We start from the raw sequence: 14,249 nt of genomic DNA, 5'->3' as shown, positions 1-14,249 counted from the left end.
ACCTCAGCCCACAGGCTGCTTCCTAGCCAAGTACTACCCGTCTCCCAAAGCCACACCTCGACTGTCTCAGCCGCACCTCGGCCAGCCAAGTATTACCCAGCACTCAAAGCTGCATCTCAGCCCAAAGGCTGCAACTCTGCAAAGTATCACCCGGCTCTCAAAGCTGCATCCTGGCTGTCTAAGCCGCACCACGGCCTCAAGGCCACATCTAGTACCTTGTATCTATTTTGTTGTGTCCGTCTAGTTCTTGTCTGTTTTTCTGTCAGTCTTGTCATAGTCTATTCTTGCCTTGTCCAGTCCAGTCTTGTCTGTAATCCTGCTACATCTCAGTCCAGGTCACTCCTGCCCTGCAGCAATTAGTATTGTCGTGCCACTCATTGCCTGACTACTCAGTTGCTCCTAAGTCCCTGACATACCTATGACCATATTGTTCTGTGTACTGCTATCCTCCCACAGCCACACTCCAGCTAGTACCAGTAGAGGAAGGACCGCTACTCCTCAGCCGTATTTCTAGTCAGCAGTACTGCGGTCTCTAGTGGGTTGTGTAAGCCTCTATTGCTGGAGGTGTAAATCAGGCGGCCATCTAAGTACCGGTGTGTAATTAACTCACTAAGGGAACAGCGGGTGGCTGTTGTTGTTATCGTTATCCTCTCCCTGGCTCTAGAGGTCTTACACAACCGTGCGAGAACCGTAACACCAAGAAAAAGTTCAAAAGTCACCCATCAGCTGGAAAATTAATGCTTACAATTTTCTGGGATTCTCAAGGGCCAGTATTGGAACATTATCAGGAAATAGTGCTCGTTACAGTGAGATACTCAACGAAGAGCTGAAGCCTAAAATGTAAACAAAACGCAGAGGACTGCTATCCAAGGGTGTTGTGTTGTTGCATGACAATATACGTCCGCACACCGCTATTCATACTGTCGACACTCTCCAAAAACTTAATTTTGAGGTGTTAGAGCATCCTTCCTATAGTCCTGATTTTGCCCCATCGGACTATCACCTGTTTGGTCCACTGAAAGAAGCCCTAAGAGGACAAAGATTCACGTCTGATGAAGAGGTGAAGACAGCGGTGCATTCATGGCTCGCAGCTCAGCCTAAAACATTTCTTAATTAGGGAATACGAAAGCTTGTTGACAGATGGACAAAGTGTATTGAAAATCAGGCAGATTATGTCGGAAAATAATGTATTTGTCTCTTCTGAAAGTTGATTAAAATAAATTCTACAGCCAGAGTGCAGATCATTTTTGACTCACCCTCGTAGTGCCTAATATATAATACACTCTAGTAACCAAAATACAATATAGGAAGCATTTTAGTGACTAAACTATAATAAAAGAAGTATTCTAGTTACCGATCTATATAAGAAGCGAGAAAGCGTGTCTGTCTGTCGTTGTCCTTTATGCACAGCCAGAGTTTTGTACCTAGCTCCACCAAATTTGGCATGTGGTGTAGTTTGACCAGAATTAGGGTTTTGCCTAGGTTCGAACTTCATCAGGACCTCACATGGTCATACAATCCCATAAAACCGGGACACGCTTAAGTCACACAGGTTCTGGGGCTGAGGGGCTGGCTTCTTATACACACTGTCACACTCTGACAGGCTTATGAGCAGCTCAGCACTCAATACATTCAGACTGTGGCAGACAGCATAATCAAACCACAATTTTTGATTCTGGCAAAGCTTAGTATATGGAGATTACAAATATCAGGGAAGAGTGATAGCAGCCAGACAGTGCTACTGTGGGCAGGCCCCATTCTGTCATGGAACGGGACTCCAGTCCCTGCATTCCCCCGTTGATGGCAGCCCTACTAGACATGGTCTTCAATGTTGGTCTGCAGCGTGATTTCAGGAGGTGATTCAGCTGCAGATGCAGTGGCAGGGATCAAGCAGATTCCCGGTTATCGGGAATCTGCTTGTGCACCTCACCTGTACTGCGCATGTTTTGTATGGATCTGCGATCCTGCACACAGTCCAGCAGCAGACTGTCAGTGATTGACAGTCTGCTGCTATTTCTGGGTGTGTTGCCACCATTGGGGAGTGGAGCGGCCAGGATTTCCAATGCTGGGACCTCGTATGTAGCTTGTGCTAGAAATGCATGCAGGAGGCATAGCGCTTCCTGCTGCATTACCATATTACAGCTATCGCCGCTGCTAACATGATACATACAGGTACCGGTAGCAGGCTAGTGACCAATCTACAAAACAGGGAGCATTCTAGTGACCAATATGCAACACAGGGAGCATTCTAGTGACCAATATACAACATAGGGAACATTCTAGTGACCAATATAAAACACAGGGAGCATTCCAGTGACCAATATACAACATAGGGAACATTCTAGTGACCAATAGAAAACACAGGGCACATTCTAGTGACCAATATACAACACAGGGAACAGTCTAGTGACCAATCTACAGCACAGGGAGCATTCTAGTGAACAATATACAACACAGGGAACAGTCTAGTGACCAATATACAACACAGGGTGCATTCTAGTGACCAATCTACAACACAGGGAACATTCTAGTGACCAATCTACAACACAGGTAGCATTCTAGTGACCAATCTACAACACAGGTAGCATTCTAGTGACCAATCTACAACACAGGGGGCATTCTAGTGACCGATATACAACATAGGGAACAATCTAGTGACCTGCGCGGGCACTGTGCATGCGCCACTGGATGTCGGAACATGTGCAATTGGACATCAACAACAAGGGATCCTATATATCCCTCTCCTGATGAAATTTGCGGAAAGTAGCCCATAAGTTACAGTGGCTAAGGCTGTCTGAAGATGCCATTAGCTACCGGGCCAAGCATCCCGGAACTTCATAAATTTGTTATTGAAGTAGCTTCCATAGAGACCTATGGGGGCTGCTTTTGCGAACGAAAAACGGGGAGTCGCAGCATATTTCTCCCCAATAGATACATTCAGGGAATACCGTACTTAATATTTGCGGGTACCCCTTAAAAAATAAGTGTTTTGGGTGATATCCTGTAAATATGATTTGATAAATAGGCCCCTGTATCTTCACATCAACATAGTGCAAGTTCAGGAAAATACAGTTAACAAAAAGTTATACCGTAAAGTTAAAATAAAATTTAATAAAATGTCATTTATTTTTTTACTGTGAGGTTTTGGATTTTGTGGGGGCTTTTTTTTGCCTCTATACCTGTCATTTATTTCCGCTCCTCCTGCATGTGCTTTCTATGCATTTCTCTGTAGGCTCCATACTGGCAGGGACTCAGGCTCGCCCGTGGTAAAGTAATTAGTGAAAAGGTGACTTCATTTTGGTTTGGAATAAGATCCTTTTCTGCTCTCCCTGCGGAATATCTGCTGATAGCAATCACATTGGTGAGATTATTATTACCGTCTACACAAGCCCATAAAGCAGCCAGAATAGGAAATAAAGATTGTCAGTCAGTATGTTAATTGAGGAATAATGGCGACGATTAATAATAACGTTAAAACAAAACTATCGCTACCCTTTAAAAAGATCATTTTAGAAACATTAATCTAGTCTCATAGGCAGGGTCAGATTAACAATGGAGCAGATGGGACTAGAGCTCCAGGCTTCCACGGTGAGGAGCAGCCGCCCCCGCTGGCCGCACGGTCAGACATAAAACATTGGTATTAAAATTGTATTTCTATTTCCTTACAAAATTATGCAATTTTTAAACTTTTATTTATTTAGGAAGACATTGAGGGGATAGATGTATCAAGCCTTGGGCAAATATAGAGTGGAAAAGTGGCCTAAAGGAACCAATCTGCTTCTGTCATTTATAACTGTGCTAATTAAATGAAGGGAGCTGTTTAATTATTAAACGTTCTATCGTCAGATGATAGATGTGACCCATAAACTTAAACTAAACTTAACTAAAATAAACACACGAGACCAAGTTATGCCGTGTAAAATTAAGTGGTCAGCTTTCTTTAGTTACAATGGTAGGTATGGTGGCAGGAGAAAGAACGGCAAAAACAACCAGCGTCCACTTGTCTTAGGCCAAAAGTATATCACAACTTGTGAGGGCCAACTATCCCAGACAAGGGTAAGTGTGATCTTAAAACTTGCAAGGGCCAACTACCCCTTTCAGAGCAAGTGATGCGGCCCCAACACCCATGCCAATGCACCACTGTTAGGTCGAGAGGTGCCGCTGACCCCAATAGGGTGAAATCAGTGCATAGAAGGGGTGCGCACCGCTGTTACTGCCGCAAGATGGACGCTTCAATATTGCCGGTCTTTCCCTGCTATGAAATAAAGCCGACACAAGACACAATAGGGGAGGGAGGGTGGGAGATCAAATTCAAAGAGGCAGATTTACAACAGTAGATTCCCCACACCCTCCTACATAACACGCCCCCTAACCTCTCATCCTATCACCACACCCTCTCACATAACACGCCCCCTAACCTCTCATCCTATCACCACACCCTCTCACTTAACACGCCCCCTAACCTCTCATCCTATCTCCACACCCTCTCACATAACACGCCCCCTAACCTCTCATCCTATCACCACACCCTCTCACATAACACGCCCCCTAACCTCTCATCCTATCACCACATCCTCTCACATAACACAGCCCCTAACCTCTCATCCTATCACCACACCCTCACATAACACGCCCCTTAACATATCGCCCTATCACATCTGCCTACCTGCTGTCAAACAAAAAACAAACATCTTTAACTTTATTAACCCCCTCTATCCCTGACTAGAAATTTATGTGCCCTCGGTTCTAGCCCAAACCTCCGTTATATTTTGAGCAAATCTTTTACTTTATCTCTCTCCAAGGCTTGACATATTTCCCCCTGGGGCTGAGTTATTGTCACACCTCTTCTGCTGTTCACAATACTCTCTTGGTCATTGTCAGACCTTGTGGCCCTTAATCCGGCCTTGGGGCTCTGATACAATAGCTTCTTCCCCCATGCAAAGAGAGGCTATTTTAGTTTTTGGCAAATATTTAAGAAGGACAGCGGGGCACCTAGGCTACACTTTTTTCCTATTTTTTTACAATTTGTTTTTGTATTTTTTTTATTTTCATCAAATCCGCACCTAGATACCCGAGACCGGCCATCAAGGTGCATTTGTGCTGTGTGACGTCACAACGCCGATCACACATAAGCAGTAGGGACCCCGACTGGCCAGCTAAATCACTAAATCACTGCTTGGTCAGCATCGCCGAAGCTAAGCTGTCCTGGTTAAAAAAAAAAAATTTGGATTTTTTTTTTTTTTTTTTTTAAATAATTAACAAGTGAATTTCAAAAATGTGTGCACATTTCTTAGGCAAAGATTAACTTTATTACAGATATGATTTCAAGATGGAAATATCTTGTCATTTGTCTCGCAAGTAGCAGATCTTCCGAGAGACCATGGAAACAGATTTCTAAAGACTTAAAGCAAAGCGCATAACTTACGTACAGTATCATTTATAGGTTTGCTGTTATATTGGGTTGCAAAGGTAATAAAACAGCGTTTAGTGAGCAGACCTCCAGCGGAGTGAGAACAAAACCGTCATGTATATAGCACTGTACCTTATAAACTGAAAGCAATGACATCACGCCACCGAGTGTATGTTACATTTGTTGATAGTGTGAGGCCTTTATTTACAGTAGCTTAAGCCGCCCGCTTGCACAACGCATGGCCAAATTCCAGGTCCGCTGCTCAATTATTTAGTGTACAGAAATGATTGTACGCCGAGGAGTGTGGTATCCTGCAAATCTGAATTTGCTAAAGGGTATAGCTGCGTTCATAATCTTTAAAAACTAACTTTAATTCCCTGCGGCATCACTCTGCATGGAGCGCGTTAAATACGGCTTTCATGCGGCGGTCTTTACGTAGCGCAGGCCCTACCAGACACACTAAGCCCCTGGACCTTTTGTGTTTGAACCTGAACTAGGATTTAAGTGCCAGATGTTTCCTAATCATTGGGTTCTTGGTGAAATAAACAGCCGTCACCTTCACCTTTGGACCCTTGTGTCACCTATTGCTAAACTTTGAAAAAAAATATATGTGTGTGTTTGTTTAGTCAGTGTTTGAACTGCTTGCAAGGGGCAGAGATTATCATTGGGACTGCAAAGAAAGACGCCTAATGTTTACACTAGCGCAGGTAGCAGTACAGATATGTTACATAGAAAACATCCCCATGTTAGTTCCAGATACTACTGTGAGCTGTAACTCCCACAGCAATCATTATATTACTAATCTACTACAACGTATCATTGAACTTTTTGTAAGAAAACTTTTTATTTGTATGTATGTATGTATGTATGTATGTAATACTATGTATGTATGTAAACATGTATATACTGTATATCTGAAGAAAATACCCTGCAAGGTCCTCAAAGTCCATGGAGTACAGACTTTTTCCTTAATTGGATTTCTATGAATAGCAATTATGAGGAAGGCACCTAGCATGTGGATTGGACTGCAGAGTGCCAAACTTCTCCTCATGTACTAAGCCGTGGAGAGAGATGAAGTGTAGAGAGATAAAGTACCAACCAATCAGCACCTGTCATTATTCAAACAGCCTGTAAAGTGACAGTTAGGAGTTGATTGGTTGGTACTTTATCTCTCTCCACTTTATCTCTCTACACGGCTAAGTACATCTCCCCTTAGCTGTAGGGAATGTGTTTTACTGCTTCTTCCCCCCACACAAACCTCCCAACTATCCTGATTTTGGCAGGGTAGTCCCACTTTTCAGACACCCATACACTAGGGAGAGGGACTGGGGGCAGCCCAGCAAGCTCTGAGCATGCCCCAAGCGTGACAAAAAACAGGGACCCTGTACTGCGAGGCCACGTTCCCGTACAGCGGGGCCACGCCACTTTTTTGTGCGCATGGCTTCGGAGTGCATAATGTCCCGCTCCCCACCTCCCCACTGTTGGGAGATATGCCTTCACGGAATCAGTATGATATACCGGCAGATGGGATGCCGGCGGTCAGAAGACCGACAGCGCATCCCGATGGTGAAGATCCCGACAGAGGCAGGTAAGTAACCTAACCCTCCTCCTCTCTCCCCATAACCCTAACCTCCCTCCAGTGATACCTAAACCCCACCTTCCAGCACCCTAAACCTAACCCTCCGTGGGCGGTGCCTAACCCTAACCTCCCCCCAGTAATGCCTAAACCTAACCCCCCACTTCTCGCACCCTAAACCTAACCCTCCCCGGGCGGTGCCTTACTCGTCATCCCCGCAGCCTAACCCTCCCTGGTCGGTGCCTAACCCTAACCCCCCCTAGGAGGTCCCTAAACTTAACCCCCCCATCCCCGGTTTAACCCTAAGCCTAACCCGCATACTTGCCTTTGGGATGCCGACATCGATATCTTGATCACTTCGAGATGCAGGTGTCAGCATTCTGACGGGCATCGGGATTCCGGCGTCAGAATCCTGACGTCCAGCACCCGTCTGCCAGCATCTTGACTGGATCCCGCCTTCACAGTTCTCCCTGGTAGCTGCCTGCTAGACACAGCCACAGCCTCGTTTCTTCCTAGGGGTGGCCATCAGTGGGTTAATCATTGATGACCACCCATGATGACTTCAGTGTTTAACATTGATAGATGGAAAGCATTGAAGGGCGACCATCGATGGTGTGCACCCCATCAATGGACTTCCATGCTTTCCCCACTCATGAAGGTGGAGTGGGGGGCAGAGATGACAAAGATTGTGGGTGGAGAGGGCTAGAGATTAGAGAGTTTGGGGGATTAAAGAGATGAAGGAGAAAGTAGGGGACAGAAAGGAAAAAAGAGACAAAAACAAGGAGGGGGAAAGGAGGAACAGAGATGAGAGAGACAGATGGAGGGTGGTGTGTGGTAGGAAACATAGATGGGAAGGTGGGCGGAGATACCTTAGAGCTGGCACCCCCCCCTGCACAATATGCATCTAGTACAGGATAGGAGCAAGTCCTCCCTGATGCTAACTAGTACTAAAGTGCGTGCATGCGGTTACATCGGTTGCTTACAGCTTAACATAATGGGCAGGACTCAGAGCCGCACACAATGGCGATATTATTCACGTCGTTGGGCGATTTTTTGCCTAAATCCTATGGCACAGGCGTTACACAGAGTGTTAGCACACAGGGCACACGGTATCAGAAATGTTGTGGAAAGTTATGGGCGTTCCTAGTCGGCGACTAGCAATGCACGCAATAATGGTCCGTTCAGTGGGCGCGTTATGGGAGTGTCGAGGGCGTGTCTACCCAAGAGGCTGCATTCCCAGACGCAATGATGCAGGCCTAGGAGGCCATAGTCAGATGGACAAATTGCACCTGCCATAGGGCTGGTGCAAGTTTCAATGGTGCCATGGATGGTGGCGACGCACCAATCGGCATTACTGCACAGGCGCTGACAGTGGGCTTCTCAGCCTTACACATTCGGCCGTACGGATGTGCACAAGGGAATTAGTTTGTAGCTACATAGCATAATGCCGCAGATGGGCCACCGCCAATAGTCGCTGCTGCCTATGCTTCTGCGTCCATCTCTGAATCGGGCCCGATGAGCGAATTCCCGTGCAAGCTTCTTCTGAGCAGTGTACGGCCCCATTCACTTCCTTCTCTACATTAGCCTACTATGTTATGGCATGTATATAACATTGCCTATGTAAAGGTAAGATTTTAAGCACACTTCTGAATACACCCGACACTACAATATCATGCACCTAACTTCAGGTTTGTACCCGTCAGCGTGAAAGATATTCTTGCTGGGATTTTCAAATCTACCTATTATAGTTTATTTTTAGATAGCGCCACCATATTACGCAGCGATTTCCAGAGAGTGTTGAATTATTTCCATCAGTCCCTGCTCCATCGGCACTTACAAAAAAAAGCCACACAGATAACGCCCTGGGTTGGAATCGAACCTGTGCGCCCAGCGGTGTGAGGCAGCAATGCTCAGCTCTGATGAAGAGCGGACGGTGCATCGATGTGGATTGGGGAATACCTACATAATTGTACATACTGTCATTTCAGAGGAATTCTACAAGTGCACGTAATGCGCAGAATGCCCCAGCGTGGCGAGACCACACCCTCTACTTGCCTGCAGCGGGCTGCTTCACTCTGGATAAAGGTTGGGCGGTATATTTAAAAAAAAGGAGCTACTAAACCTAAAATAGAAATGTACATAATCAGTGTCAGACTGAAGGGTCCACCAGGGGATTGCAGTGGTGGGAGGCCATACTTAAGGGGTGTGGCCAGACACCAGAGGGGGAGTGGTCATCCACCACAGTGGCTTGGCTAACCATAAGAGAGTGCATTGTCTGGGCCACTTTATAAATATATATAGTAAACTAGCTGAAGTATCCGGTGTTGTTTTATTATGTGATGTCGTCCAAATCCACCCAGTGGAAGGCACAGAAAAGGCTCCCTGGTTCAAAGTTCTGCCTGGCGCACTCAGTCGCGAGGTCCGACCGGGACCCCAACCACTCCATTAGGCAACCCAGACCAATTGCCACCCCTCTGTGACGTTTTTATCCAAATCCATCCAGTGGAAGGCCCAGTACAGGCTCCTCGGGTCAAAGTTCTGCCCAGCGTACACCAACGGGAGGTCAGACCGGGACCCTAGCCCCCCTAAAACCTGGCCAGGATCCAACTGGACCACCTTGCGTTAGTTTTATCCCAATCGGTGCAGGGGTGTCCGAATGCATAACCAGACAAACAAACCAAAAAATCAATCAAACAAACAAACCAATGATTTTTCCTCATTGTGTTGGGCAGGTTACAGGCAGGAGGGGACCATTGGCAGCAAATGCAATTCCTGGTTTTCCAAGAACTACTGTAGGGAGTTTTGCTGAGAGTTCCTTCAATTCCATGATGGCTTCATTACAGTATATTCCACGAACAGTGATTGGCCGGACTCTCCAGTGGGCGATATTGGCAAAACTAACTTTTGCCAAGTCCTGACTGATGTAATTAATTTGTTAGCCGATGGTGGGTTCTTTGTAATTTGGGTAAATATTAAATACTGTAGTTGCTGTCTCCATCTCTAGTCATACTGTGAAAAACTCCATGCCATCAGCAGTCGTGAAATTATGGTATGAACAACAACAAAAATCAAACATTGAAAGGAATAACTTTTTCTGTATGCAATACTCTTGTAATAAAAATAATATTAATAATAATAATATATAAAAAAAAAATTCTTGACTTGGTGAAATGGAAAGAAACACATTCCTTGTGTGCATTAAAGGCTCCTTCATAGGACTCCTGGAAACCATGTGGTGGGGGGAACAGAAACGCAAAGCTTGCCATTAAACTGTCTACACCTTCCTGTTTCAAGACGTCCTCTCCTGAGCTTTGCAGGCTGAGCCCCTCTGGGTCGTGGTTCAGGAAGGAAAAGGCTTCTACGGCACCCGGCAAGGCCTAGGACCAAGGCAGCTCGCGAGGGCGCTCCAATCACTAAAAGTGACGAGAAACAGCTCTTTGGATAATGTACAAAAAACACATTAAACGGCCTTAGAATGAAGCCATTAATGCGTTGAATGTCACTTAGTGACTGACTTGTTTGTTTTTATGCGCTGTACAAATATTTGTGCCTCGACGTCTCCATAAATCTTGGGGGCTTTTTTTTCTTAGTCTGGTGGCAGAGAATTAATATAATAATCCGCAGTCAGGGTGTATTATATTGTGCGAGGATATTTTCCATCTCGCAACCTGATGGCAGATTCTGTTATGGCGTCTTTGCTACATATTACCACTAATTCTCCTCGTGGTCGCAGCATCCCCAAGTAAAGGTCAAATAATTTCACAGGCAAGTATCTGTCATATCGTTGGATGGAAACCAGATGTGAAGACACACAGAGAGCAAAAATCGGACATAGTTCTGCTTTCAGATAGAAAAAAAATAATAACTTTAACATTACCTCTGGTATCTCCTCAGACAAGGTGATGGCAGCTTGTGCTACGTCAGCTGTGTTTAAACTACAATACCCAGCATGCACTGCAAGCCAGTAAGCATTATTATTATTATTATTATTATTGTCTTTTACTTATAAGACATTACGAGGGTTCCTTAGTGCCGAACAAGGGGAAAAACAGGTAACAAGATACATAAATACCGACTATTACGTACAGAATATATAAAGTCACATATATAGTTAAATACATTGAGAAGTTAGCCTAATTAGGAGACAGGGCCCTGCTCATATGAGCTAATCTATAGGGATATGGGTGGGCACAATGGGATGAAGAGGGCAGCAGAGGGTAGACAGAGACAGCAGAGTTACCACTCAATAACACATCTTACACTTTGCCCCGTAACACTCCCTTACCCGTCAGCGGCAGCAGCCTCTCGCCCCAGCCCAGCACACATTGCTGTGTGCTGGGCTGCAGATGGTCCCTGGAGGTTTATGTTGCTGAGCAACAGCAAACTCTCTCTGCCTGAGGGGGAGAGGGGGGTGATAGCACTGATCACCCCCCTCCCGCGATCTGCCCTTGGTTGAGTGGCGTGTTTAAAAAAAATAAAAAATTGTAGAGGGCGTGGCCATTTCTTTACATTTGGCCACGCCCCCAGTACCCAGGCCCGTCCCAGCTCTCTACGGCCCTGAATTACTGTAAGTAATCGCTTTCACTTCGCCTTCGGAAGCCGCGTGCACTACAGTGCATGCTGACCGTACATGCACGAGTAGAGAGTGCTGTGGAGGGATCTGGAGATAGAGGGCCTGATTCAGCAAGGGACGCAGTTGCTAATACGCACCCAATCAGCGTATTGTTGCATACTGCGCATCATACATGCCTACCTTCCCGGTTTTCCCCCGCACCCCTGGAAGGGTAGGCATTTCTCCCGCATTCTGCCCACTTCCTAGTGAAGTGGGCAGAATGAGAATACCCGCGGTGATCGCGGGTCTCCGTGAAGGGGGCGGGGCTTAAGATGTGATTCTGCATGAATCACAGCATTTGGCCCCGCCCCCTATGTAAATTTTATCCAATCGCGGCAGGTTTGCCGCTAGGGGGCGGGGCTTAATGACGCAAATCGTTAGGCCCCGTCCCCATCGGCTCCCTGCTGCTTCTCCTACCCGGGCATCTCCCGGGAAGAGATTATTAAAAGTAGGTAAGTATGCTGCGCATGCATCGCAGACTCGCAGTGCGCAAGCGCAAAAAGGCCATTGCAATCAGGACTGCGACGCAGTGACTACGCAGACCCATCGCAGAATGATTGACAGGAAGTGCCGTTTGTGGGTGATGGTGGGGGGGGTAGTCGGATGAACGTAGGTGTGCCAGTGCGTTTGAACGCCGTTGCAGGGGCATGCATAAATTAACCACAGCGATGCCATACGCAGCCTGAGGCCTGATAGCGTGCAATGAAGTCAGTAATTTCTGAGTAAGGTCAGGGCTTGTGCAAGTGTGCGTAAGCCTGCGATGGTACTCGATTGTACTGATGCTTTCGAAGTCTTGCTAAACATTACGGATGTGTGTAAGGTAAAGTGGGCGTCCTTAGTTCAGCGGCAGCATTACGATCACAATTGATTAGCATACTATCGCAGTTAAACTGCGTTCGTAATTGCTATTGCATTCGCAGTTGCGTTCCCTAGAGAATTAGGCCCAGAGTTAGTTAACGGGGAGCAAGGCATTCCGGAACTTGGTAAGTTCTGCGATTGAAAACCACACTCCAAAGATATACCGGTAGGTTAATAGACTCCGAACAAAACTGAACCCTACCGTGTAAGTATGTGCGCGTATGTGTGTTAGGGAATATAGATTGTAAGCTCCACTGGGACAGGGACAGATCTGAATGGACAAATAGTCTCTGTAAAGTGCTGCGGAATGAGGGCCTGATTCAGAGCCGCTCGTAAGTGGCTGCTCGTTCGCTCCGAGCGATGTCCGCACATCTGTGCGTGCGTATGGGTCGTAAATAATGCGCATGCGCCAACCAGTCATTGCGGTCGGAAATCGAGCGCTCGCAAAATAGCGAGTGCCTGCTAATTTGAGTGACAGGATGAGGCGTTTGTGGGTGGTAACAGGGGAAGGTGCTTGAAAACGGGGAGTGGTGATCCGAACGCAGGCGTGCCAAAAGGTCAAAACGGGCGTTTTAAGGGTGTGCATAGTTAACAAAGCAGCGTCATCGACCACGTCACTTGGTTGTTTCTTAGCCTGAACTGTTCGCATGCTTGCGGTAGGAAAATCATATCACAAGCACTGCGAGCAGTTCAGACGCCTTTCGATGTACTCGATTTATCTAATAAATAGCGGAGATGACGTAGGATGCGAGCGGCCAGGAGGCGTCTTTACAAAATAGCGAGCGCATGTTTCGTTCGCTCGCTCAGACATAGAGGCGTCAACAGACCGCAAAGAGCGAGCGCTCAATTTAAATAGCCGGCCCCTTTTTCTGAACGAGCGAGCGCAAATAGCGTCCGGCTCTAAATCTGGCCCAGAGTGCTCTATACAAATAACTAGTAATAAATAATAAATAAATAATAATGAGGGTTCCCTGTACAGGGCGCGGGACTAAACTAGCCGAAATACCCTAATATCACAAAGGGTATGGGGCTGTGAAGAGTATCCCCCAAAAATGGGTGTTTTTCATGGGGACATCCCGCAGATATTAATTAATAAATAGGCCCCTTTTGTCATTTGTGCATTTAAAGTTTGATCTGTTTTCTTTCATTTGTATTTATTTACTTTATAGTATTTTTTTGTAAGACAATAAAATTATAAATAAGTGTTTCAATTTTGATTAAAAAAAGGAATTATTCATTGTATTTGTGCCATTATAAGTAATTTATGGAGGAGCCGGTCTGCGTAATGTACTATTACAGATGATTGCGTTCTGACTGCTCCCTCCCAGAGCGTCAGTCTCAGCCTTTCCTTAGTGGCTTCGTTTTCGGAGTAAATTGTCAGGGGTCAGGGCCTTTGACTTTCACGCTCTCCCATTACACAGACCCCATTTGTCTTCTTACTGAGAGCCCAGTATGAAATTCCATCTATTGTGTTATCAGACCGTGGAAATGATAAATCAATCCTATAACAGCATGGAGTTTAAGGGTTATTCCACTTTTAGACAAGTGGCTTCCATTAAATATATAAGGTTCAAAAATATTCATGTGCCAATAGAACTGGTTACCTGTGAGCAGTGGGATATACAGCAGGGCCTGGCTAGCAGCGGGGAGAAACTGTGTAGCTGGCTTGCTGATTACAGACCTGGGATTACTGAAAAAGCCATTTAGTGTTACCTTTTTCTGCGCCTCTTAGCTGTAGACTGTGCAGGATGGATTCCAACCCCAGACGAGAGAAATCTGCCATTCAGTGCTAC

The sequence above is a fragment of the Taudactylus pleione genome, unplaced genomic scaffold, assembly GCF_031769625.1.
Source record: "Taudactylus pleione unplaced genomic scaffold, aTauple2 ptg000442l, whole genome shotgun sequence".
Classification (NCBI taxonomy): domain Eukaryota; kingdom Metazoa; phylum Chordata; class Amphibia; order Anura; family Myobatrachidae; genus Taudactylus; species Taudactylus pleione.
Note: the sequence above shows the minus strand (reverse complement) of the source record.